We start from the raw sequence: 24,786 nt of genomic DNA, 5'->3' as shown, positions 1-24,786 counted from the left end.
TCTGACTTAAATTTTCAGCCCTGCATTCCCTCACAGACTGACTCAAAACTCCCCCTGGTTGATGAGCCAGAAAAAGAAAACTATAAACTGAAACTAAGGTCTAACAAGTCAGACAATTTGATTGTTTAAGTCCTCTCCAAGGTGAATCGGTTGAATTTGTCTCTGACATGTATCCTCTAGACCGAAATAGAGAGAGAAATAGACAGAAACAGCTCAAGAAACATGCGTACTGTAAATCACTTCGTAGTCACTGCATAGTGACATTGTTAATTATGTTTTTCCTAAGTCTTCTGATTATTATTGCCAGTATGTTATTACACATGTATTACCCTATTTCCAAGCGTGCTTTCAATGCTACTGCCGAACATTCTTTTAGCGAATTACCCCGCATGAGTTGTCCTATAGATTTGCGCTGCGCAACAACACATTCATTAGTATGTTACATCATTCTCATCAGACCAGCAATGCTACAAATTGTTGGATATGTGGCCGACTCCCTCCCTATCAGAAATACAAGGGAGTTCTGCCCCTCTTTCCGTATCCATTCACACACAATGGCTCCTGTGGAGCATGGTTTAGTTTGATTAATTCCCTAGATTCAAATTCAGTAGTTTATCAAGACAACTGGGTTTGGGGAAATCTGAACCTAGTTTTACTTAAAGTCTGCTACCCTAACAAGGAGGGACTTCCCAAAAGAACAGGAACTGATCTAGAAAATGAAGTATATGGATTAGGTAACTTTACACTTAATCTCATGATCCTGAATGTTGAATCCGAAGCTACACCAATCTTGCCCGCTATGTCAGTATTTCCAGTTAGAGGCGAATTATGTGTAAGAAAGAATGGTTCAATACACATGGGCCATAGTAAATGTACCACTGTAATAGAATTCAGTGATAAAGGCAAGTCTACATTTAGAGCTTCTCGTCACTCCTACTTCATCTGTGGTCACACCGCATACATACGCCTACCCCTAGATTGGGATGGTACCTGTTACATTGCATTCCTTCTGCCACCTGTTTTCCTAGCCCCGCCTGATTACCATAGGAATACCCATTTAGTACACAATAGACAGCAGAGAGATCTCCCGATTGTCGACTATACCGAAACAGCATGGGAGCAATACACAGATTTCAATAAAGGTTTCTTTCCCTACATAGGTACAGTCACTAATAGTAAGTTGATACGTAGATTAACTAGAACCCTTGAAGCAGTAGTGAATGAAACTACTTCCGCCTTAGGCAACTTAACAGAGGAGCAGTCTGCGATGCGGATTGTTGTTCTTCAAAATCGTCTTGTCCTTGACGTCATTCTGGCTGATAGGGGCGGAGCTTGTAGGGTCATCGGATCAAGTTGCTGTGTTTTCATACCAGAAAACGCGCCGTCAGTATATAAAGCCATAACTCGACTTCATAAAATTGTAAGCCAGATACACCAGAATCCAGGCACCTGGACTTGGTCCGGTTGGTTCTGGAGCGTGTTGTCAGCCTGGGGATGGAGGATCCTATCCTTCCTAGGTATTGGCTTCCTCATACTATTCAGTTGCTGCTTGTGTCTACAATGTGGGCCAGCTATTTGTGGTCTGTGCGCCACATCGTGTATCCCGCCTTCAAATTTTCATTCAAGATCCCGGAAGAAGAAAGAAGAACAAATGATGCTATATGAACAGATTGATGGATTGATGAAGATGGATATTTCATGAGGGTCCGTAGGGGACAAGGAGGGAATGAGGAAATATGAATTTTTATGGTCAATTGTGTCCCCTATCTTAGACCCCAACGACTCCATGTACATGCTACAAGTACATGTATGTTCCCTCCAGTTCCAGCTATGAAGACGCAAATACATGTGCGTCCAACGTCAACATGTCCTCTTTCAGATCCGCCATGAATGGGTCGAATATTCCATTCCTAAGTATGATTGGCCACCGACTTTATATGGTTCACTTTTCTAGTTTTACAGTTCAGGCGAGTAGGCCCTGAATTCTGCCATCAAGCCTTTTCCTGCTTCTGCCTCTGAAATGCTCCAGCTTGGACCTGCATCCATATCCATGAACTTTGTCCTACTCCCTGCGCGGCTAACGGTGCCTGACGCGGCCTGTTGCCTGCCAAAAACTGTATTCAGCCTTCAAGTTATCTGCTCCGCTCCTCATCCAATGCATTCCTGTCTAGTAGTTTAGGTAAACATCCTTCCCGCTACCGAGCAAAGGGCTCGGCCTCGCTGTCTTTATGCAATTAATTCATAGCCCCTGTTACCATGGAAGATTCCTGCCCCCTCGCATCTCATGTAGACACATAGACGCTTGTACATGCACTAACAGTCAGTATAGAATAGATTCCGTCCGAGAGACCTTTCCTTTTGGATAAAACAGTTCCTTAAACAAAGATATTAGATACGATTTGGGATTAGGTTGACCTGACCCCCCAGACTTCTGTCTCCACATGTAGAGCTAATTGTCAATTCCCCTTCACCCTCTAGTTGCACGTCAATCACACGTCATGCGGCTGCGCGCGCATCTCTGCCAAATATTTCTGCTGACACTGCAGGATTCTCTTATGGATCCACCCACTTGTGACATCATTTTAAATGACGTTTCTAGTATACGCCTATTATTACGCCTATTTTCATTACGTATGTGTATTCTCATCTGTATTATCAGCTGTTACGCCTCCTGCATCTGTCTTACTGCAATACTTTTCATATATATATCGTTACTTGTCAATAATGTATTGCCTATCCCTTCCTGAACCTTCGTGGTGATGGAATAAGATTGCCTGGTTCGAACCATAATTCCTTTGTAAGGAATAAAGCCCTTTTCAGAACCTCTAATACCACGGATTCTGCCTCTTATTTTGACTGAGTTATTCTTACTAGACTTTTCCGCATAAAAAATAGTACAGGTAATTTAAATATTTACCACACAGGGGATATGGATATGTCCCCTGATGCCAGTCCCAATACTTTGGGCAAATACAGGCAGACGCCTTTGATCAATGGAAAAGTGGCTCAGGCCTACAGGGACACTTGTGCCAGTGTCACGATGGTGACACCTAACTTTGTGGACCCTGGACAGATCATGCTAGGTACCGATTACCTAGTGACCAATGCCAGCAATGTCACTACCAATCATAGTATGGCAGTTGTTGATTTCTCCTGGGGAGGGGTAAGTGGCCCAAAGAAAGTTGTGGTTAGTTCAGACCTCCCCGTAGAATGTTGGGCAATGATTTGGAAACGTCACAATGGTCAGAAGTGGAGCAGAGGACTCACATGGAAATGTTAGGCTTGCCAGCACATGTACTTGCTGTGACCAGGTCACAGGCCAAAAGATGCCCCACTGAACAGGTGCTGGATCCTGGAAGAACGGACCAGACACCTTCCAAGAAAAGGAGCAGTAAGGGTAAGGCCTCGCCTTCCCCCTTTCCCCAGGTCGTGGATCAAGTCTCTGAGGAGGCTGACCTTAAAGAACTGAGGGAAACTGAGCCAAAAGAGCTTGAACCTGGTCAGGTTGAGTTTCTGGGCTCAGGGGGACCCTCCAGGGAAGACCTGGGGAAGGCACAGTTAGACTGCCCCTCACTTGAACCCCTCAGACAGCAGGCGGCTGCTGAGGCTGCAGGGAACGCCACAGGTACCCACAAAGTGTACTGGGACGATGGACTCCTGTACTCCGAGGCAAGAGACCCCAAACCTGGCGCGACCAGGAGGCTGGTCATCCCCTTGTCTCTGAGAGGTTTCCTTCTCACCTTGGCCCACGAGATTCCCCTTGCAGGTCACTTAGGCCAGAATAAGACTTGGGACAGAATTGTTCCACACTTTCACTGGCCCCACATGTCCGAAGATACGAAGGAGTTTTGCCGCTACTGTGTCACTTGCCAAGCCATTGGTAAGTCAGGTGGCACGACAAAGGCCCCCCTCATACCACTGCCGGTGGTGGGGGTTCCCTTTGAACGAGTGGGGATCGACATTGTCGGATCAATGGAACCCCAGACAGCATCAGGGCACAAGTTTATACTGGTGGTGGTGGACCACGCCACCAGGTAGCCTGAAGCTATTCCCCTTAGGACCACTACAGCACCTGTGGTGGCACGGGCCCTAGTTGGAGTGTTCTCCAGAGTGGGCTTCCCTAAGGAGGTCGTCTCAGACAGAGGTGCAAACTTTATGTCGGGATATCTGACTGCAATGTGGAAGGAGTGTGGTGTCAACTACAAATTCACCACACCCTATCACCCACAATGCAATGGGCTTGTTGAGAGATTCAACAGGACCCTAAAAGGGATGATTCACGGACTACCTGAAAAGCTTCGGCGGAGATGGGATGTCCTGATACCCTGCCTCTTGTTCGCCTACAGAGAGGTCCCGCAGAAGGGGGTTGGCTACAGCCCTTTTGAACTTCTGTTCGGACATCCTGTAAGGGGACCCCTTTGTTTGGTAAAGGAAGGATGGGAGAGACCTCTCAGAAAGCCGGCATCAAACATTGTGGACTATGTGCTCGGTCTCCGCTCGCGGATGGCCGAGTACATGGAAAAGGCATCTAAAAACCTTGAGGCGAGCCAAGAATTACAAAAAGCTTGGCACGACCAAAAGGCTGTCCTGACTGTGTATCAGCCTGGACAGAAGGTGTGGGTGCTGGAACCAGTGGCCCCGGCAGCACTCAAAGACAAATGGTCTGGGCCCCACACGATCATTGAGCAAAAGGGAGAGGTCACCTACTTGGTAGACCTGGGAACTCCCCGGAGCCCCCACAGGGTGCTCCACGTAAACAGGCTCAAGGCATATGTCGACAGGGAGGGCATGGGCTTGCTCATGGCCACAGATGAGGGACAGGAGGAGGAGAGTGACCCTCTCCCGGACCTGCTCTCTCAGAACCCTGACGATGGGTCAGTAGATGGTGTTGTCTTTTGTGGCAGCCTCTCTGGACATCAACAAAAGGATTGTAAACAGGTTCTTCAATCCTTCCGACATATGTTCTCTCTGACACCCAGTCAGACCAATTGGTGTACCCATGAGGTCGACACTGGGGACAGTCTGCCCGTAAAGAGTAAAATCTATCGACAGCCTGATCACGTCAGAGACTGCATCAAGACAGAGGTGCAGAAAATGTTGGAGCTGGGAGTCATTGAGCCCTCGGACAGCCCCTGGGCTAGTCCCGTAGTCCTTTTGCCGAAACCTCACACCCAGGGCGGTAAGAAAGAGATGAGGTTTTGCGTGGACTACAGAGGCCTCAATGCAGTCACTAAGACTGATGCCCACCCAATACCAAGAGCGGATGAACTTATAGACAGGTTGGCTTCTACCAACTACTTAAGTACATTCGACCTGACAGCTGGGTATTGGCAAATCAGGTTAGCTGAGGACGCCAAGCCCAAAACAGCATTTTCTACCCATGGTGGGCATTATCAGTTTGTGGTAATGCCCTTTGGTTTGAAGAATGCACCTGCCACCTTCCAAAGGCTGGTGAATCAAGTTCTCACCGGGTTGGACGACTTCTGTGCAGCATACCTCGACGATATAGCTGTCTTTAGCTCCACCTGGGAGGATCACCTGGTCCACCTGAGGAAAGTGTTAGAGGCACTGCAGAAGGCAGGTCTCACTATCAAGGGCACTAAGTGCCAGATAGGGCAGACACAGGTTGTATACCTGGGCCACCTTGTAGGTGGAGGCCAGGTTCAGCCATTGGAGAGCAAGATACAGGCCATCCAGGACTGGGCTCCTCCAACCACCCAGACTCGGGTTCGAGCTTTCTTGGGCCTGACTGAATATTACAGGAAATTTGTCAGAAATTATGGATCCATTGTGACCCCACTTAATGACCTGACAAGTAAAAAAATGCCAAAGAAAGTTCAGTGGACAGCAAGCTGTCAAAAGGCATTCGATGACCTAAAGCAGGCCATGTGCACAGCACCTATCCTAAAGAGTCCAGACTACTCCAAAACATTCATTGTCGTCCAAACAGATGCTTCTGAGTTGGGTGTGGGAGCTGTTCTATCTCAGCTGAATTTTGACGGTCATGACCAGCCCATTGCTTTTATTAGCAGACGGCTGACTCCCAGAGAGAAGAATTGGTCAGCCATTGAGAGGGAGGCCTTTGCTGTGGTTTGGGCCCTGAAGAAGTTGAGGCCATACTTGTTTGGCACTCACTTCAAGATTCAGACCGACCATAAGCCCCTCTTGTGGCTAAATCAGATGAAGGGTGAAAACCCCAAACTACTTAGGTGGTCCATTTCCCTACAGGGGATGGACTTTACAGTGGAGCATAGACCTGGCACTGATCATGGCAATGCAGATGGGCTCTCCAGGTACTTCCACTTAGAGCAAGAAGACTCACCTGGTCAAGGTTAGCTTATTGTCCCAAAGTTTGGGGGGGGGGTCATGTAGGAGAGTAGGGTCTGCAATCCTATGATCACCCCAGATTTTTGCTTTTTGCTTCATTGGTTTACAACTTTTCCTGGCTGTGGGCCTGCTAATCAGACCCACAGCCTAGCTGTTCTCTCTCTAAAGTGACACATGTACCTTAGGTGCATTTACTAATTGGAACTGGGCCACCTTATCAGTCCCTGTATCAGCATACCTTAGGTATCCAGGGCCGAGGTGTACCCAGGGCCTACCAGGGGCTGCAGCATGTATTATGCCACCCCTGGCTGGCCACCCAAATCTGACACAACTGGCTGCACGACGGCTGGGGCAAGGTGGTGTAATCACCCTTTGCTTTAGGTATAGTATTCCTATATCTAACCCTAAAATGGACACATGTATTCCTATCAGTCACTCCTATGGCAGGCCTTATCAATCCTGAAGGCAGAGTGCTTGGAATCATGGGAGATGGTGCTCTGGCGTGAGCTGAGCCCGTCTGCAGCTTGCGGAACCAAGTCCTAATAGCTGTTCCAGGATAACGCGTACCATATACTCTTAAAGTGCCTTATAATCCTCGCGGTTATTTGCTAACTCTGGTATCGCATTATCAAAGCATGTCGAGTAAGGTGTCATACGAATTGGGATACTAGCCCCTCGCCAATTCTGGCGACAGGGTTAGCATTCCACCCTTCTAGAGGGACACGACATGCATGTAACTGTGAACCCCGGTTAAAGTTGACTCGAGCCTCAGCATCACAAAATGGATGCTGCCACCACAGACACAAGTCTGACCTCCTGCTGCTGGGAGTCCTTCCAGCGGGGAGAGCTTGGACAAAGGGTTTCCTGTCGGGTGCGGTGCCCGCGCCATCCCAGACAGGGTTTTGTGTATTCCAGGTAGGCAAGGCTGAGAGGAAGGGGACTGCAAGTGGCACCCCGGTGCTCAATGTGCATAGGCCGGCTTGAACCAGTTCCAGGGGCACCCCAGCCTCTGAGCCGGGGAGAGACCGGACAAAGGAGAGGGGTGTAACCACCCCCCCCCCCGGTCCCACCCATAGGCAGGACCTAGTCAAGGGCCAGCCCCTTTTCTTAGAATAAAGGTAGGAGTGGGCCCCCTTCCCAAATTGGATAATTCTGAATCTTGACCTACTTTCCACGAAAGGAACTCTTGACTTTTTCTGAAGACTCTCCCTTGTGGCTAAGGAGTAGCCACCCTGCACCAGCAGGCACCACCTAAGCGCTTGCGGTTTGCTGCACGTCCATCCTCCGGATCCAGACTGACCAGCTCGACGAGACCCGGGTTCCCTGCCATCTCTGACCTCTACCTGCATCATCAGCCCAGCTGAGATTCGTGGGTGTGACGAGACCTGCGGGACCGGGCATCATCAAAACCTGCACGACGCTTGCCTAGCACGACCACCGAGGGACCCTCGAGTGAGTGCTCCGGGGGTTTGAGAAGCCCCAACCCTGAGCAGCTCCAGCACCGAAGACCAGCCTCCCAGCATCCCCGAGATCTGCGTGGGGGCCCTTCTGCTCTTTGCCGCTCACCGCGTTGTTCGGTCACTTGCCGTTGGCTAGTGGCCCTCCTAACGACGCACCACGACATTTCCGTCGCTGGTCTGGTTGCTCCAGACTGGCCTTGGCTCCCCTCCGATAGAGGAGCACCCCGGACCCCCCTGGTCCACTCCAGACGCCATCTTGACTCCACCGCGTGGGCTTGCCTTTGCCAAGGGTTGTTGCCCAATCCTGGGTCCAGCATCGCCGACAGCAGACACCTTCGTGGGACAGCTCGCCCCTTCTGCCTGGTCGCCGACAACGCCTCCTGCACCGAGGGACAGCAGAGTCCAGCGTCACCCTCTCACCTGATCGCGGTGACTACCTCCGGTGCCCTCCTGGTGCCAACTCAATCACTGGCTAGTGATTAAGAACTGAGTCCCCTCTGCTTTCAGGTTATCACCATCACCGATCCAGGCTTGGATCCCCCCTACTATCGACACTGGTCGCCTGCCAGCAACTTCTTCTTTCAGGCTCCTGAGACTACAACGAGGACTCCCGACATCCTGCTGAACCTCACGCAGCCGCAGCCTCTGGGCTAGGTAACTCGAGCATTTCCGTGCTCCATCGCAGGTTCGCTCTACAAGTGTCCAGCTCCTTTTTCGTTTAGTCCCACTGATCGGATTTTTCCGGAATCAGTAACGTTAGACTCTAACCATTCGCATTCCACTGTTAGTGTATATGGTTTCTCGTGCCCCTCGGGCATTTGTGTAAATTGAGCAACTTGAAGTATTTTCATAAGAGTTTTGTAGTGTGCTTAGCTCCCTGACTCATAAAGAGCCAGGGTAGTCTTGTTATAAATAAATATCCTTTATTTTCATAACAACTTGTGTGGTGTCCTTTCACGTGGTGTTCAAAGGGTAAATGTGGTGGTAAAACAGCTGGCTTAACACGCCCTCTAGAGTTTAGCCTAAAGACTGCTCTTGTCCATGCTACTAGGATAGCTGGTCTATAAGGTTGACTTACAACCAATCATCAATAAGGGTCGTTTGGAATGATACACAGTGATCACTAGAATAGTGAGCACTACATATCAGGCCAACTTCTCACACCTACACAATCTCATAACTTCCAAGTGTGATGCGATGTTTTGCAGGTTAAATAATTTGCCATGCTTGATGCAGAAATGTGCAAAGTTAGTGAACGTCATCCTCGACTATCAGTAGCGCACACTTTGGGAATATCCTCAGAACAGAATTGTCAGGCACTCTGTTGGGGGAATGAGGGCAAGAAAACATTTGAGAAGCGTGCTCCAGTCATCTGCAGGACAGAGGAGGCTGGAGAAAAAAATTTGAATAGATCCCAGGCAGCTCAAAAAATGACCATGATTGTGCTACTAACAAGCAGGGAACGTCTGACCCTCAAAATGTAGGGCCTGGTGACTCACAACTATGTGCCTTTGACACCTGTTTTGACCTCTTGATACCCCCATCTCTCTGTCCCTTCAAATGTTCCCTCCAAGTGCCCCAACTTTTCTACTGTACCACCCCGATTTCAACCCTCTCAAAGACCACAGGCACCCTTCCTCTCGCCCTCCACTTACATCCGCACAGTAACTCAGGTGCTTCTGCCTATGTTCAGGCTCCAGTGGCATGTTGGATGCCCATTGTTCAGTGCTCCAGGCCCTTATGTCTTAATACAACCCATTTCAGCACACCCAGACAGCGTTTCTTGAATGGACACATGCATGATCTTCTTCAGTGTAGACCTCGGCCTTTAGTCTGTAGATCATATACCCATACCCAATCTAAGGAGCAGAACTTGGCCAAACACCCCAAACTCTCTACAGACGCTGCCTATCCATGCACTGTATTTGCTTGCAGTGATTAATCTCTAAGCCCATCAAATAATTTGCCACATGTACCCTCTCTGCGCCTCATTTGTCTATTCCCTCTGCACCTCTTATTTACCAAGTTTTAAAACTCTCAGGTGGAATGGTGGGCACCTCCACAAGCTCTTCACCCTCTTTATACTCCCTTTGTGAGTAGCCCATCTGTGCCTAGATGGCCATTCCCTAAGTGTCGCCGTAAGCGAGCCTTCTTTCTGGTATAGTACCTCATCTAACCCCTTTTATTACCACCACAACAACTGTACTTTTTGGGTGCCCCCTTGTGGTGGGTTAATGAAAAATGATGGTACTGCCCAGGAAATCGTCATAACACGCCTCATCCTTCTAATCCTCATTTGATCCCTTTCAAGAGTGTCAATTGCATCGCCATTTTTTGGTTGCCCCCTAAGGGGGGGGGGGCGATAAACAAGCTATTGGTGGTGCAGTTCTCAAAGCGCCCTCTTCAGTCAGGATTTACTGGGACTTTCAAGGTTCATAAATTCTGTTCTGGTAAATATAGCACAAGGGCCAGTTTTCAGAGAGGGTAGACTGAACGCAGAAGAAAAACTTTCATGTACTACAGTGTAGGATTAATAAGCAGCCCTTATCAGAAAGCAGTTTAATGAACACATATGACAATACTTGCAAACGCTTCCTTAATACCATAGATGTCTCACTCTCTATTTTATGTTGGTGGGCGCCGTTAATCATTCTTTGACCCGCAATAGATACAGAATTGTTGGCCGATTTACTACCACTATGTTTGCGGAATGGTGCAGTTTTGGGATTTCACACAGACATGTTATCATATCCATGATACTATTGAACGCCCCCATTTTATTAAGTTTTGAAAGGCACGGCGGACAGTTGTCTCGTCAGGGTTTTGAATTTGCAACTTGCATGACGTCTGCTGCTACCAGTATCCTAATCCATAGTGAGCTGCAGAACTAGGACTGGAGCAGCGCGAGCCCTCGGGGTACACACGGATCCCTGGATAGACGCACGCTCCCTCGCGCCACCCGCCTACTCCCCTTGTTGTGTCTAGAGATGCAGAGCTCGCGAAAGCCCTTGGCCGCCGAGGCTGCCCTTGCCAGCCCTGCCACTTAGGATTAAGTCTAGTGTGGCAACATCTGCTGCTTACGGGCAGCCGCTCAGGGCTGCGAGGGGAGCGGCAGCGACGCGGGCTTTGGAGTCTCGCGGAGCATGAAGTGAAGAGGCCACTCAATGTTATGTCCTTTTGAGTCTCTGCAAGCCCAGCTCCTTCTTCTCTTTTGACCTCCATCTTGGCATGCCCTAAGTGACCTTGGCTCCAGCGAGCCGCTGTGCTGGTAGGCCTTTCTGCTAGCGAGAGGCCCCCTGTGGTTGGCAGTGCCCTGTGTCTGGACGTTGCTAAATGAGGCCCTTAGGAGCGGTCGCCCTGTGCCCGGCGCCGCCTCCCTCGAAGACAGAGCGAGATAGGCGGACCACCACCTTGCCTCGATAACTTTGCATGCGATGAAGAGGACGTTCAGGCTGGTTCCCGAATGAGATGTCCTATCTTAAAGCGCCTGGACGGCAGCTCGAGCGCTTCGACGGTCTCTCCCTCATTTACTGGTAATGGTTCTTCGACCTAGCCTGCCTGCGCCCACGGTGACTGTACACGAGTGCGGCTCTGTCCTCGAGAGTGTCTTTCACGGAATACCTGTGTTTTGTGCTTCTAGGCCCTTCTATGGGCGTCTACCTGTGTGTGTGGGGGGAGGGGGGGGTCTGCTTGTGCATCTCTGTGTATCAGTAATACTCGAAATAGGGTCCTCCTGGCCCTGAGTGTGTAGCGATATCTGCGTAAGTGCTTGTGTAGGTTTTTGTCCATTGATTTATCATGTCTGTGGGTGTCTGTGTTTGCCTGCTGTATTTCTTAATGCCTATGTGTTTTCATTTTTATACTTTTATCTTAGAGTGTGTTGGAGCCGTTTTTTTGTTTGCCTATTTTTAGGTCTCGGCTACTGAGAGCTTAGGCTTGAGCTGGCTGTAGGTACACCTTTTGTTGCCAACACATAATATATACTTAGAGTGGACTTTGGGCCTGTCTCAGTTGTTGCTCTTGATCAACTGGTTTTCCTTTCTATACTTGTGTGTGTCTGGGCCAGGAGCATTCTGGTCTTCCAGTGTTGTGATTGGATGACTTGTATCATTTCACTGTGTACTTAGAGGACTCTCTTTTTAGGTATCGCCTTCCAGACAGTGAACCTGCCTGGTTGCGAAAGACCTATTGTGTTTTTTTCCTTGGTTGGCTTTATTGTCACTCTCAGTTGCTTGCTTCTTCTTTGATGGCTTGCATTCTCATTCTTCTGCTTCTACCTCTCCTTTACCATAGTCTCTTCATCACCCTCTTGATTTGATGGCTTGTATCCTTCGCTGCTCACAGTAAGACAACTACTTTTTTATTTTTCTTTCAGTGCTCTATGTGTGTCCATGTGCTTTCTAGCTCTCTCGGTTGTGAGCTGCTTTCCTCCCCTAAACAATCTCCCCCTTTTCCCCCCTCCTGCGTTTGCGCTCTGTGTTGCTCCCTTGTGTGCTGCTCTCTATCTTCTTCTCCCCACCACACGTCATGTTGCTCTCTCCCTCCTGTGCTGCTCTCTTTCTGCTTCTCCTCCACCACCACACTTCATGGTGCTCTCTCTCTCGTGTGCTGCTCTCTATCTGCTTCACCACCACCACACTTCGTGTTGCTCTCTTCCTGGTGCGACAATCAGTTTTGGCGCCCCCACACCCTATGACCACCTCCTCGGATTCTCTCACTACCAATGGGTAAAAGTGCCCCTCATCTCTCCAATCATAAAAGCAGCGCGCCCCCCTTGAGGTCAGCGCCCAGTGCAGCTGAACCAGTCCCACTGCCCTAAAGCCGGCCCTGCGTGTGCTGCTCTCTATCTGCTTCTCCACCATCACCACACTTCGTGTTGCTCTCTTCCTCGTGTGCTGCTCTCTATCTGCTTCTCCAGCACCACCCCACTTCGTGTTGCTCTCTCCCTCGAGTGCTGCTCTCTATCTGCTTCTCCACCACCATCCCACTTCGTGTTGCTCTCTCCCTCGAGTGCTGCTCTCTAGCTGCTTTTCCATCACCACCCCACTTTGTGTTGCTCTCTCCCTCGAGTGCTGCTCTCTAGCTGCTTCTCCACCACCACCCCACTTCGTGTTGCTCTCTCCCTCTAGTGCTGCTCTCTAGCTGCTTCACCACCAGGCCCGGCTCCAGGAATTGTTATTTGGGTGGGCCAAGGGTGCATTTGGGTGGGCCACTGCGGGCTCGATTTGTCTCATATATGTCTAGGCAGGCCTGCTTCAGGGCCCTTCTTTATCTCTTCTTAGTCTTACAAGGCCCAGTAAAACGCACTCTTTTCCAAATCTCTTTCTAAATATTATCACTCTCAAAAAGTCTTTTTTCCATGTAATGTTCCTTTGATGGGAAGAGGAGGTTTCTGAGGTGGAAGTGTCAGGCAAGTGTTGCTTCTCGGGCTCCCTCTGTGCGAGCCTTCAGGGAGAATCCCTCTTCATTACTACCTCCACCTGACCCCAGACTCTGCAACGCACTCCCTTACAGGCTTGACTATCCACTACTCCTCTCCAGTGCACCTCATCTCACAGCTGACCTTGGGCCCCAACCCCATATCAGGCACCATCGGGCTCCACTTTCATTTTTCCTGGTAAAATGATTAGTAAAATAACCTTCAAACTTAAAAGATTGAATTATAGCAGTAAATAAAATTAGCACGCACTTTAAAGTATGTTGCACAGTAGCCCTTATGACCCGACTGCTAATTAAATAAACAAAAACAGAAAGGCCATGACAGGGCCGGCTTCAGCACTGATGCGAAAGTCTTTTTTGGCGCTGCACTAAAAACCTCTTTCTCCGTAAATACCTTTACTACCACCTTCCAACAGTGCCCCTCATCCCTCCATGCCCCCCCTTTTGACCTGCTCCACAGATTCTCACTGCCACACGCCCCAAGTGCTCCTCATCTCCCCATAGCCCCTACCCCTCATGACCTCCTCCTCGGATTCCCTCACTGCCACCCTCCACTAGTGCCCCTCATCTCTCTGCAGCCCATCCCCCTCATGACCTCCTCCTCAGACTCCCTCACTACCACCCTCCAGCAGTGCCCCTCATCTCTCCCTAGCTCCCCCCTCCACCCCATGACCTCTTCCTCGGATTCCCTCACTGCCACCTTCCACCAATGCCCCTCATCTCTCTGTAGCCCATCCCCCTCATGACCTCCTCCTCAGACTCCCTCAGTAACACCCTCCAGCAGTGCTCCTCATCTTTCCCTAGCTCCCCCCTCCACCCCATGACCTCTTCCTCGGATTCCCTCACTGCCACCCTCCACTAGTGCCCCTCATCTCTCTGCAGCCCATCCCCCTCATGACCTCCTCCTCAGACTCCCTCAGTAACACCCTCCAGCAGTGCTCCTCATCTTTCCCTAGCTCCCCCTCCACCCCATGACCTCTTCCTCAGATTCCCTCACTGCCACCCTCCAACAGTGCCCCTCATCGCTCCATAGCCCCTCCCCCAATTGACCTCCTCCTCGGATACCCTCACTGTCACCCTCCAACAGTGCCCCTCATTGCTCCAAAGCCCCTCCCACTACCTCCTCCTCGGATTCCCTCACTGCCACCCTCCAACAGTGCCCCTCATCCTTACGTAGCCCCTCTCTCCTATGCATTTCATTTGTTGTATAGCACTACTCATATCAGTGTAGTGTGTGTCAGTACTTTACAAGAACCACACATTATACAGAGACAATGAATCATACAAGTATGTAAATCAGTCTACAGGGAATGTCACATAAGCCAATGAGGATTACAAGGTGTATGAATCACATGTCATCCATACTGGTGGGCAGTTATTTTAAGAGGGTTTGGTCTGGAGAAGCACAAACTCAGGATTTAAAGAGTACTCCAGTGGTTAGGGGTTGGCTTTACTGATAAAAATGTATATCTGCCCAAACATACTCATTTTAGCAACATTAGAATAATGAAAGACTGGGGAAGTTCTAACTATATCACACAACAAAAAAAGCGAAGTTCTAACTATACCATTCATGTTTGTATGCAGCTCTTTGATGACAGTGCATTGGTCACTGTCCTATGTTAGGATTGTAACTTCTGAACTACAAGTAGCACAAGGATCTCTGTGACAAAGGCAGTAACCCACTGAGCTTCCACATAAAATACAGTTCACCTGCATTTAAAAACTACTAACAGACAAATGATTGCTCTCCAGCAGGATCATTAATCACCAGCGTTATCTGGGCATTTTGTATTATTGTTGTCCTGCATCGGCCATGATAATGATAAAAACTGTTTAAATTAAGCACACACGAACTATGTGTCCTGCTGGGCCTGTGCAGATTTTAAAAAGTAAAACAAATAGTAACACATTCTCTTACCTACTCCATTAGTCAAACATTGTGTCACAGACTGATGTGATATGCAGCTGCAGGGGTTGGGAAAGGTGAATACCAATAAACAAACTTCTTTTCTCCTGCGCTGTATAGAAAAAGAAATATCCACGCAGCAGAACAGTAGCCAAAGGTTACCAGTGCCAAAGAAAGGGTTGTCACCTTTGCCATGTGGAAATGAAGGGGTGAAAAAATAAACAAAGCCTCGTTAACATGTAAATGGTCTTTTAAAGACCTGTGATATACTCGGGTGAGGCTGCGATAATCTCTACAACTGTGTGTGTGTGTGCGCGCCCCCGGGAAGCTGTCTCGGCCCGGGCTGACACACACGACCTGTGCTTTGCGCGCCTGCCTTCAAGCCCTTACTGCGAGGGCCATGGCTCCTGTTTGGGTGGGCCTGGCCCACCCGGCCCACCCGCTAGAACCGGGCCTGTTCACCACCACCCCACTTCGTGTTGCTCTCTCCCTTGAGTGCTGCTCTCTAGTTGCTTCTCCACCACCACACTTCATGTTGCTCTCTCCCTCCTGTGCTGCTTTTCCCCTCCTTCCCCATCCATCTTAGTCTTTTATCCCCTCCCTGTTGTTTTCTCCACCTGCTCTCCAGTTGTTCCCACAACCATCGCAGGCGTTTCAGTTTTATTAGAAGAGGGGTTTTGGGGGGCCCTGCAGCACCATTTTCAGGGGAGTGCTATGCTACAGCAAAAACATTTCTTTTTTTATTTACTGATCTTAGTGACATCCCCCCATCTTAGATCGGTCAATAAAAGAAAAGGAAATTGCCGTCCATGTCATTCTATCGGCGCGTGAATGTGTGGTGACACATGCTTGTTCCTGCAGCATGATGCAACCAGCAAAAGAGGCCGCATCATTGAACTTTTTTTTTGCGCATCATCGGCAATGGCCTAAAGGCGTGACTTGTTGTCTTTATCAATGCTTGTTATAAGTGTTTTTGGGCACGTCATGTGATTGTATGTTGGGCACTCCATGAGAATGTATTTACGTATTTCTTACAAGGAACGAGCTGCTGTCAAGTTTTATTTTCATGTACTCTGTGTGCATGTTTTTGATAACAAAAAAAGATTCCATGACCTTTCAGCATGTTAGAATGATAAATTTAGAAGGCCACCATGGGTCATGAGGCTTGCGCTCACATGTGTCACAACCCAAACAAGCAAACCCTTCACAACACATGCATGCCTATCAGCAGCCATGCTGGAAAGGGATTCCTAAAGTAGAAAGCCCACTGCAAGATTACTGATTAACAAGCATTGGCTAAACCCAGCCCGGCCTTTTAAAGGGTAGACCCAGTGACTTTGCCAATGCTTGTTTGTCTTTATGATTTAACTAGCTTTTGTGTCTGAGTGTCTTCATCAGTTTGTAACTTTAGGGCTACATGCTTCCATTGGCCTCATTCCTGAATGCTGCTGTACGTTTTGAAAACGCACGCAAACTGTTTGCACGGAATTCAAATTATAGGTACAGCCTACTTTGCTGCCCGATAGACGTTTTGCAACTTCAGTTCTGTCCTGACAATACCTGTCTAAAATGGTGTCACTAAAGGACGTGAAACAATCGATAAGTATGATAATAACAGTTGTAAATACAGTTTATTGCACATTATTCTGCAGTTCCAGTGGGAACTGGTGGAATCAAACACCGAGCCCTTAATGTGCGGCAATTGTCTTTTTCCCCTTCATGCAGTTTTTGTACTCTGTTTTAACACCTCATTTGTCACGAGGTAGTATGTGTTTTTATACAATTTATATCCACACCCTCTTATGTGGAGTTTGACCTGGTATTTTACCCACTCAGGACGAGGGATGATACCACAGGCATCTGCAATTCAAGAGAGGGTGGAGCTAACAGATTGCAATTATTGGTTATTATAAATTGATGGAAAATGGCTCCCTGCGTGTCTGTGTTTGTGTATGGTCCGGTGTGTGCATCTGTGTGCTTGTGTATGTTTTTTTCTACATAAACTACCAGTATTTCTAATTGTATTTGTGCCTTTAGCTCTCCTTTTCCTATATCTTTCTGCCTGCCAACATATCTGTGCAGGTCTTTCTGTATCTGTCAGCATATGTATGTGCCTTATGTATGGGTGTATGGCTTCATTTATGGTTCCTCCATCTATTTCAGTCTGCTAATGTGCCTGTTTCCTCTATCTCTTTCAGTCTGCTAATGTGCCTGTTTTTCAGAGGTGTTTATTAATATGTTTGTATGTGAGTTTATTGCTTTCCTGTCCCGTGTGTCTGCCTCCGTTTGTGGCACTCGGTTTCCGTGTCATTTTGTTTATATATCTATCAGTTTACCTAATTTTTCTGTGTCTAAAGGTGTGTTTTGTTTGTCTCTGTTTTTTTTTGTCAGTTTGTTGGTCCAAGTCTGTGTATAGTAGTGTGTTTGCCTGTCTGTATGCATGTGTGTGTAACTGGGTTTCTATCTTTGTGCCTATCTTTTTTGTGTCTGTCTACATCTGTCTGATTGTATCTCTCGGTGTAAATTTGCCTGCTTATATCTGTCTGTCTTTGTGTCTCCCATTAAGTATTTAATCTGCATAAATCTGTCTGCTGACCTGCATTACTGTTAGGCCTAATTCACAAACAGTTTTTTGTATTATGTAAAGTAGTACTACAATACTTACAACAAAATGCAATTCATAAACTTATTATTCAAACCCTGTACCTCTTGTTAGAAATGGGATCTCTGGTTGGCTAAGGCTTGCGCCAAAGCCAGACAGAGACCACCACTCTAATCAGGGCAAGGGAGTTACACGCCAAAGATAACCCCTGCTCACCCCCTTGGTAGCTTGGCACGAGCAGTCAGGTTTATCCCGGAGGCCATGTGTAAAGCATTTGCACATGCACACAGCAACAACATCCCAGGCACACTATAAAAGGAATTCCACACAAGGTTATATCAAAAATAGCCTTTGTATTCTCATAACACATTAGAATAGTGATCACATAATATACATGGTGCCACCTGGCCCTAGATCATATTTACAAGGTACACTGGACCACTGTCAGTACCATCACAAAGTGAACTTAGTAAATGTAGAACTTATCATAAACATAGAACACAACCAGTAACTACTGGTAACACTGTACTTAGCATCAGACTTTAACATAAACCACATTATGCACAGTATCACATTAGGCGCGAATTACATTCTGCGCCAACCTCACCAGCATAAACACATTATGCAATCATCTCACAAGTCTAAACGCATTAGACCCTAACCTCCTAAGTATAACTCACATTAGGGGCATAAATCACAGAGTGGAACATAATCTCACTAGCATGAACCATGTTATGCAAAACAACCTCATAATCCTAAAAACCACATTTAGAGGTAACCAAAACAGGGTGCGTGAAACATACTACATGCATTACATTTCCTAGCACCACATAATCACATTAGGGCCTGGCGCCCTATAATCCTAACAGTCCCCCTGGCCAACTGGCCATCTCAAAAAGGGGCTCAAATGCCCTATGTCCAAGAGTCAGGGCTGCTGCCTAGCAGCTGAAGTCACAAGTGCGCACTTTGCGCAAACCTAAACGGTGCAGCTGCCGCCTACTTGCTGGGCAGCTGTGAAGACACGGGGCAAAGGAGTGCATTTCACTCCTAACTTCAGAAAACATGCCTCCACAGAACTGTGGCCTAAACGTTGCAGCTGCCCACTACTTGCTGGGCAGCTGTGAATAATGGTCAAGGCCTGGCACCTCTGTGCCGCTTCTGTCCCTCTCAGGGGCTCCTGAATCATTCTGCGCCAAGCGTGGTCGCTGTCCTCTATCAGGCGGGGCAGCGGAGAAAAATGGCCTGAGCCCTGCTCTGGGGCTCTTGAACAATACAACGTGCGCTGTTGGTGCAGCTGCCCTCACATTGGAGCCACACCGGCTCTGCAAACTTAACACTCGCCCCACTGTTGGAGCGACTCTACATAAAATCACCCCATCGGTGCAGTTGCCCTCTGCAAGTGGGACAGCTGGGATGAACCAACTGAAGGGGGCCCTGGCACGGGGAACATCACGGGCCCCTCAGGGCCCTCTCAGAACAAAGGCCAACAACGTAGGTGCGGCCCCCTATCAGGCGGGGGCTGCTAAGGAAATAGGCACTCGCAAGGTGCGAGCCTGCAGCCCACTCACCGGGTATATAGGCTCCTTCGGTCTCCCGTGATGCTCCCGGGTGCTCTGCTCTTCGCCCGGTCCCTCTCCTAGGACCGGGGCTCCAGATACCACGGCCGCACTCTGCAGTGCACATGAAGGTGGGGTAGGCTCCCGCCAAACTTCGGCCACCATTTTGCGCACCGGGGCTCCCACCAGCTCACGGGAGTCCCGCTCCACCACCTCCTCACTTCCGGCTTCCTCAACTCGTGTCCTGTGGCCCCGCCCATGTCTCAGGCAGACGTGCCTGACTTCCGGGTCGGCGGCCACCTTCACTCGGGTCGCGGCGGTGATTTCTCAGCAAGTAGAACGCGGGGTGAGCTCCCGCGTATAAATTAAAATCAAAATGCCGCAATCTCGGGGTGGGCACCCGCTCATTAATAAAAATCAATTGGCGGCATAAACAGCAGAGTGGGCTCCCGCCGGGTCCTGTTTCACGGGGGAATCCCTACCACGGCGATTCCCTCCAATAGGGGCTGCAGCTCGGCGCTGCACAGCCCACGCTCTTCCCTTTTGGAGAAGGATAAAAATAAATAGATCACAGCGCGCCAAGCGATGCCTTCCCTGGACCGGAAACAAGCTTCCTAGGACCGGTTTCTGGCATTTCAGCCGTCTTCAGCCAGGCTTGCTTGAATCCAGTGGCAAAGTGAGCAAGGGACTCACGTCTGAGCATACCCTGCCAACTTATGGCGAACAAAGCGGTACAAAAGGGGGTGGTGATGGACGGAGCATCAGAACCAATCAAACACTCACACCCAGTCAACAGATCCGGGTTTGATCCATCACCATTCTTTAGCCCACTCTGCCACCAGCTTGTTTCCGGTCCAGGGAAGGCATGGCTTGGCAGTTCGGGCTGGACTGTTCCCATGAGGCACAGGGTCAGACTGATTTGCATATGGCCATGTCTGAACTGGGGTGGCAGAGTGGGCTAAAGAACGGTGATGGATCAAACCCAGATCTCTTGACTGGGTGTGAGTGTTTGATTGGTTCTGATGCTCCGTCCATCACCACCCCCTTTTGTACCGTTTTGTTCGCCATAAGTTGGCAGGGTATGCTCAGACGTGAGTCCCTTGCTCACTTTGCCACTGGATTCAAGCAAGCCTGGCTGAAGACGGCTGAAATGCCAGAAACCGGTCCTAGGAAGCTTGTTTCCGGTCCAGGGAAGGCATGGCTTGGCCGTTGGGGCTGGACTGTTCCCATGAGGCACAGGGTCAGACTGATTTGCATATGGCCATGTCTGAACTAGGGTGGCAGAGTGGGCTAAAGAACGGTGATGGATCAAACCCAGATCTCTTGACTGGGTGTGAGTGTTTGATTGGTTCTGATGCTCCGTCCATCACCACCCCCTTTTGTACCGCTTTGTTCGCCATAAGTTCGCAGGGTATGCTCAGACGTGAGTCCCTTGCTCACTTTGCCACTGGATTCAAGCAAGCCTGGCTGAAGATGGCTGAAATACCAGAAACCGGTCCTAGGAAGCTTGTTTCCGGTCCAGGGAAGGCATGGCTTGGCAGTTCGGGCTGGACTGTTCCCGTGAGGCACAGGGTCAGACTGATTTGCATATGGCCATGTCTGAACTGGGGTGGCAGAGTGGGCTAAAGAACGGTGATGGATCAAACCCAGATCTCTTGACTGGGTGTGAGTGTTTGATTGGTTCTGATGCTCCGTCCATCACCACCCCCTTTTGTACCGCTTTGTTCGCCATAAGTTGGCAGGGTATGCTCAGACGTGAGTCCCTTGCTCACTTTGCCACTGGATTCAAGCAAGCCTGGCTGAAGACGGCTGAAATGCCAGAAACCGGTCCTCGGAAGCTTGTTTCCGGTCCAGGGAAGTCATGACTTGGCAGTTCGGGCTGGACTGTTCCCATGAGGCACAGGGTCAGACTGATTTGCATATGGCCATGTCTGAACTGGGGTGGCAGAGTGGCCTAAACAACGGTGATGGATCAAACCCAGATCTCTTGACTGGGTGTGAGTGTTTGATTGGTTCTGATGCTCCGTCCATCACCACCCCCTTTTGTACCGCTTTGATTTTGGCTCAGGCATATATCTTAGAGGCCACACAAGCTATAACTGGTTGACCACCATCAGAAGGCTGTGGTGCTATGATTTCATGGCACACTGATGTTCATGGGTGCATAGTGGTAAGGGGACTTGCAGCAGACCGACATATCATCCATTGACACTTTGAGTACATTCATGAGGGGAAAGACTACAGAGCATATATGCTATCCAAAGTGTATGCAGAGGTGTAGCTTCTGGGGGGGCGGGGGTGGATGGGGGAGAAGGGTGGGGGAGGTTGGGGTGTGGTGTTATTCCCCCCTAATAAATGGATTCTTGTCTTGATCTTGGAGCCCTGAGTCGGTTGTGCTATCTGTGTGTTGGTTTTTCTCGCCCTGAGCCAAGCATGAAGCACACAACAGTGACCTTTTGTGTGAACGAGAGAGAGACAAAGATACCTAGCTGTTAACTGAATTTCAAAATGTGAAACCAAATAACCTAAAATCAATACTGGCTTCCCTGCTGGTCTAAATTTTATGATCCTAGGCAACTATTTTATTTTGCAGAGACTCCTTTTTTTAGGTCTCGCCTGTGACAGTGCATGCACTCTCTCTTGGGAGGGATATTGTTTTACAAGGGGCTTGGAGTCCGCCCATTGCTTACCATTCGTTGGCTTTATTGTCGCTTTCATTTGCTGCTTCCTAATTGGCCAGCACTTGCCGGCTTCACTTCCTCTTTTAGCTGGAGCATAGATCAAGCACTTATTGAATCATGTTGATTGCTGTCCTTATTCCGATCATGCTGTGACTGAGGTACCTCTTTTATTTTTTCTTCTTCCCTGTCATACTGGTTGAACCTCTTGCCATCTATGTTTTACAGTGTCACACACACTTCAAAGAAGCCCTTTACTCCTTTGAAATGAATGTTTTTTGTAACAACAAATGTTATCTGCTTCTTCCATATGTATTTTCACTAAGACATGGATATGGGCGCAATTGCTTTCTTTACATGATATGATTTTTTGTCAAATGTAATTTTTTTTCATTTTTCTGCATGGGAAAATTAACTAGTTAGAGTCAGGCACGCCCTGTTCGCCGAAGCAGTTGGAGGGCGGGGCAGACCCAGAGAGAAATAAAACGGGCAGACTGTGAATGGAGCGCGCTTCGCGTTCCATCTCAGTTGCCGCCTAGCCTTCCCGCTCTCCAAATTGTGCCTTACCTGTTTTTGTTTGAAGCCGTCAGGATCTTGAGACATCTCCGACACGTTCCCTCATTGTCAGGAAGAGTCTGCTCTTCCGGCCTTCAGTGATTCCTCTTCCAGACTGCTCTCCTTCGCTGGCGTTCCCTCGCCAGTAGCCTCCTCTTCAGCTGCGGGTCCCGGGCAGCTGGTGTACCGTTTTTTGTTTTCCTGGCAAGCTGTGAAGAGAACAAGAAAAAGAGAAATTATTTAAAGTATCCTAGCCTTCAAAAGAGCATGGTAGGATTGTGATTTTTGTTATAGACCTATACTTATCTGATTGTTTGGGAATCCATGCAGAGTGTTTTCTGTTTCTTCTTCAGTTTTTTCTGCATTTTCCCTGAGTTGCAATTACAGAGAAACAGTATAGGTTATTTCCAGAGTCTAGTGGATTAGCCTATTTACTATACCGACCCAGCACCCTTTTTGTGTTGCATTTTTCCTGTCTTAAAATGTCCTGTCTAGGGAAATATGTTTTGGGGTTTTTCCCTAGAACTAAAGGATATACATATATATGTTTTTTGGGTCTAGTGGATATTACAGTGGCATTCATTAAGGTGGGTATTATAGACTCCTTTGGTGATTATTTATCTGGTTCCACAGCCTTAATGTTAATGCCTAGTACTTTCTACTTTTATAGACACAAACGGTATCAGTTGGTTTTCTGCGTATTTGTTCCTTCGGTTGCAGTAGAAGAGGGATGTTCATCTGGTATTCTATTTTTACACATATGCCCGGTTATTGTTAACTGTTACCCCCATATCTGGAGGCAGAATATTCATTGTATTATTAATTCACATAGGGAGAGTATGAAATCAACCTCCTAAGGACTATGTGGCAGATGTACCAATCATGATTGACTCATTCTCCCTTTCGTTGTTTTATTTTCCCCTCTTCCCCACAGTCACCTCATTGTCTTTGACTGTCTTGGGCTAATCTGGTGGGTGAGGGAAGTTGGGATCCAGCATCAGTTCTTCCACCTTGCTTCTGGGGAAATATCAGGTGAGTCCGACAGTTAGCTCAGAATCACAGGGGTGTTGTGCCGAGACTTAACCTGCATTGGCCAAGCCAATATGTCTTGCCTTTGAGACTTTTAGCTCTGCCATTGCCTTTTGTTCATGCTCTAAAGCATGGCCATTGCCGACGTTGGCAATGATTTGTAGCTATGCTGTGCTATGCAGCATGACTAAAAATAATAATTAAAAAAGGACTATGATACATCCAGCACTGATGCTCTTCATAAACAAGCATTTGCAATGCAATAGGTCTCGCATTTGCAAGAGTTTGAGCTATTGGCATTGTAATGACAATGCTTTTTATTTGTGGTTTGAAAATCTGTAAGTGGTGCGTAAACACCCACTTTGTACTTATGGTCCTTGCTTACGAGAAGCAAGGCTGCCATTAAAAAAGGCGCTGTTATCTCCAGCCTTGCTTCTCGTAAGCAAGGACTAGAAGTACAAAGTGCATGTTTACGCATCACTTGCAGTTTTTCAAAACACATAATTAAAGGGCTTCGTCATTTACAAAGCCAATAGCTCAAACTCTCGCGAATGCGAGACCTATTGCATTGCAAATGCTTGTTAATATAAAGTTGCACCTATTTTCTCTGGTACCTTAAAGCAGGAGGCACTGTTTTGTATTGTGCCTATTATGCCTACTAGGAGGCCCCTGTATAGTCAACTTGCTTAGTTTCTCATTGAGGCCTCAGGCCATATAAGCTGTTATTCATTTGCAATAGCTGATGCAACTATATTCAGCATCAAGTAACACAGTGTATTACATTTAATTTGCCTTCTGATAGTGTGCTTCTATTTTCTGTATTCATATATTAGTTTGAGTAGTTAGTGCTTAGGAAAAGGCATAATAGCGTTAGGCATTAACAGAGCATGCAAATTAATTCTCATTTTATTTCTGTTCCCTGATATGGTCATACAGTTTATGTATTCATTTAGCTTCATGCAGAGCATTTAGAGTCAAAGGGGCTTGTTTACAAGCCTTTTTTTTGGGAAGAGGTGACGCACCCGCAGCGCTAGGGGCTTGTAAATAAGCCCCATTGTCTCACAGCAGTCTCTCTGCAAAGACATAATACAGCCTCGTCTTACAGACAATCCTCAGAATGTAAAAGTAGAGGAAGTTCTGGTACATATGTCTGAACACTACTAATAATGGTAAACCTTTGATGCAGAAGGTTTAGCATGTAAGAATCCTTAATTTACATTATCTCAACGTT

General features: G+C 48.1%; 1 pseudogene; it reads right to left on the bottom strand.

The window, feature by feature from the left end:
• The window catches only part of LOC146789847 (galactose-1-phosphate uridylyltransferase pseudogene), a 111,155-nt pseudogene extending 88,581 nt beyond the window's left edge, over nt 1-22,574 (bottom strand).
• Nucleotides 22,575-24,786: the final 2,212 nt, after the last annotated feature.

This window comes from Triturus cristatus, chromosome 10, assembly GCF_964204655.1.
Source record: "Triturus cristatus chromosome 10, aTriCri1.1, whole genome shotgun sequence".
NCBI lineage: Eukaryota > Metazoa > Chordata > Amphibia > Caudata > Salamandridae > Triturus > Triturus cristatus.
Note: the sequence above shows the minus strand (reverse complement) of the source record. Positions and strands in the feature narration are given on the sequence as shown.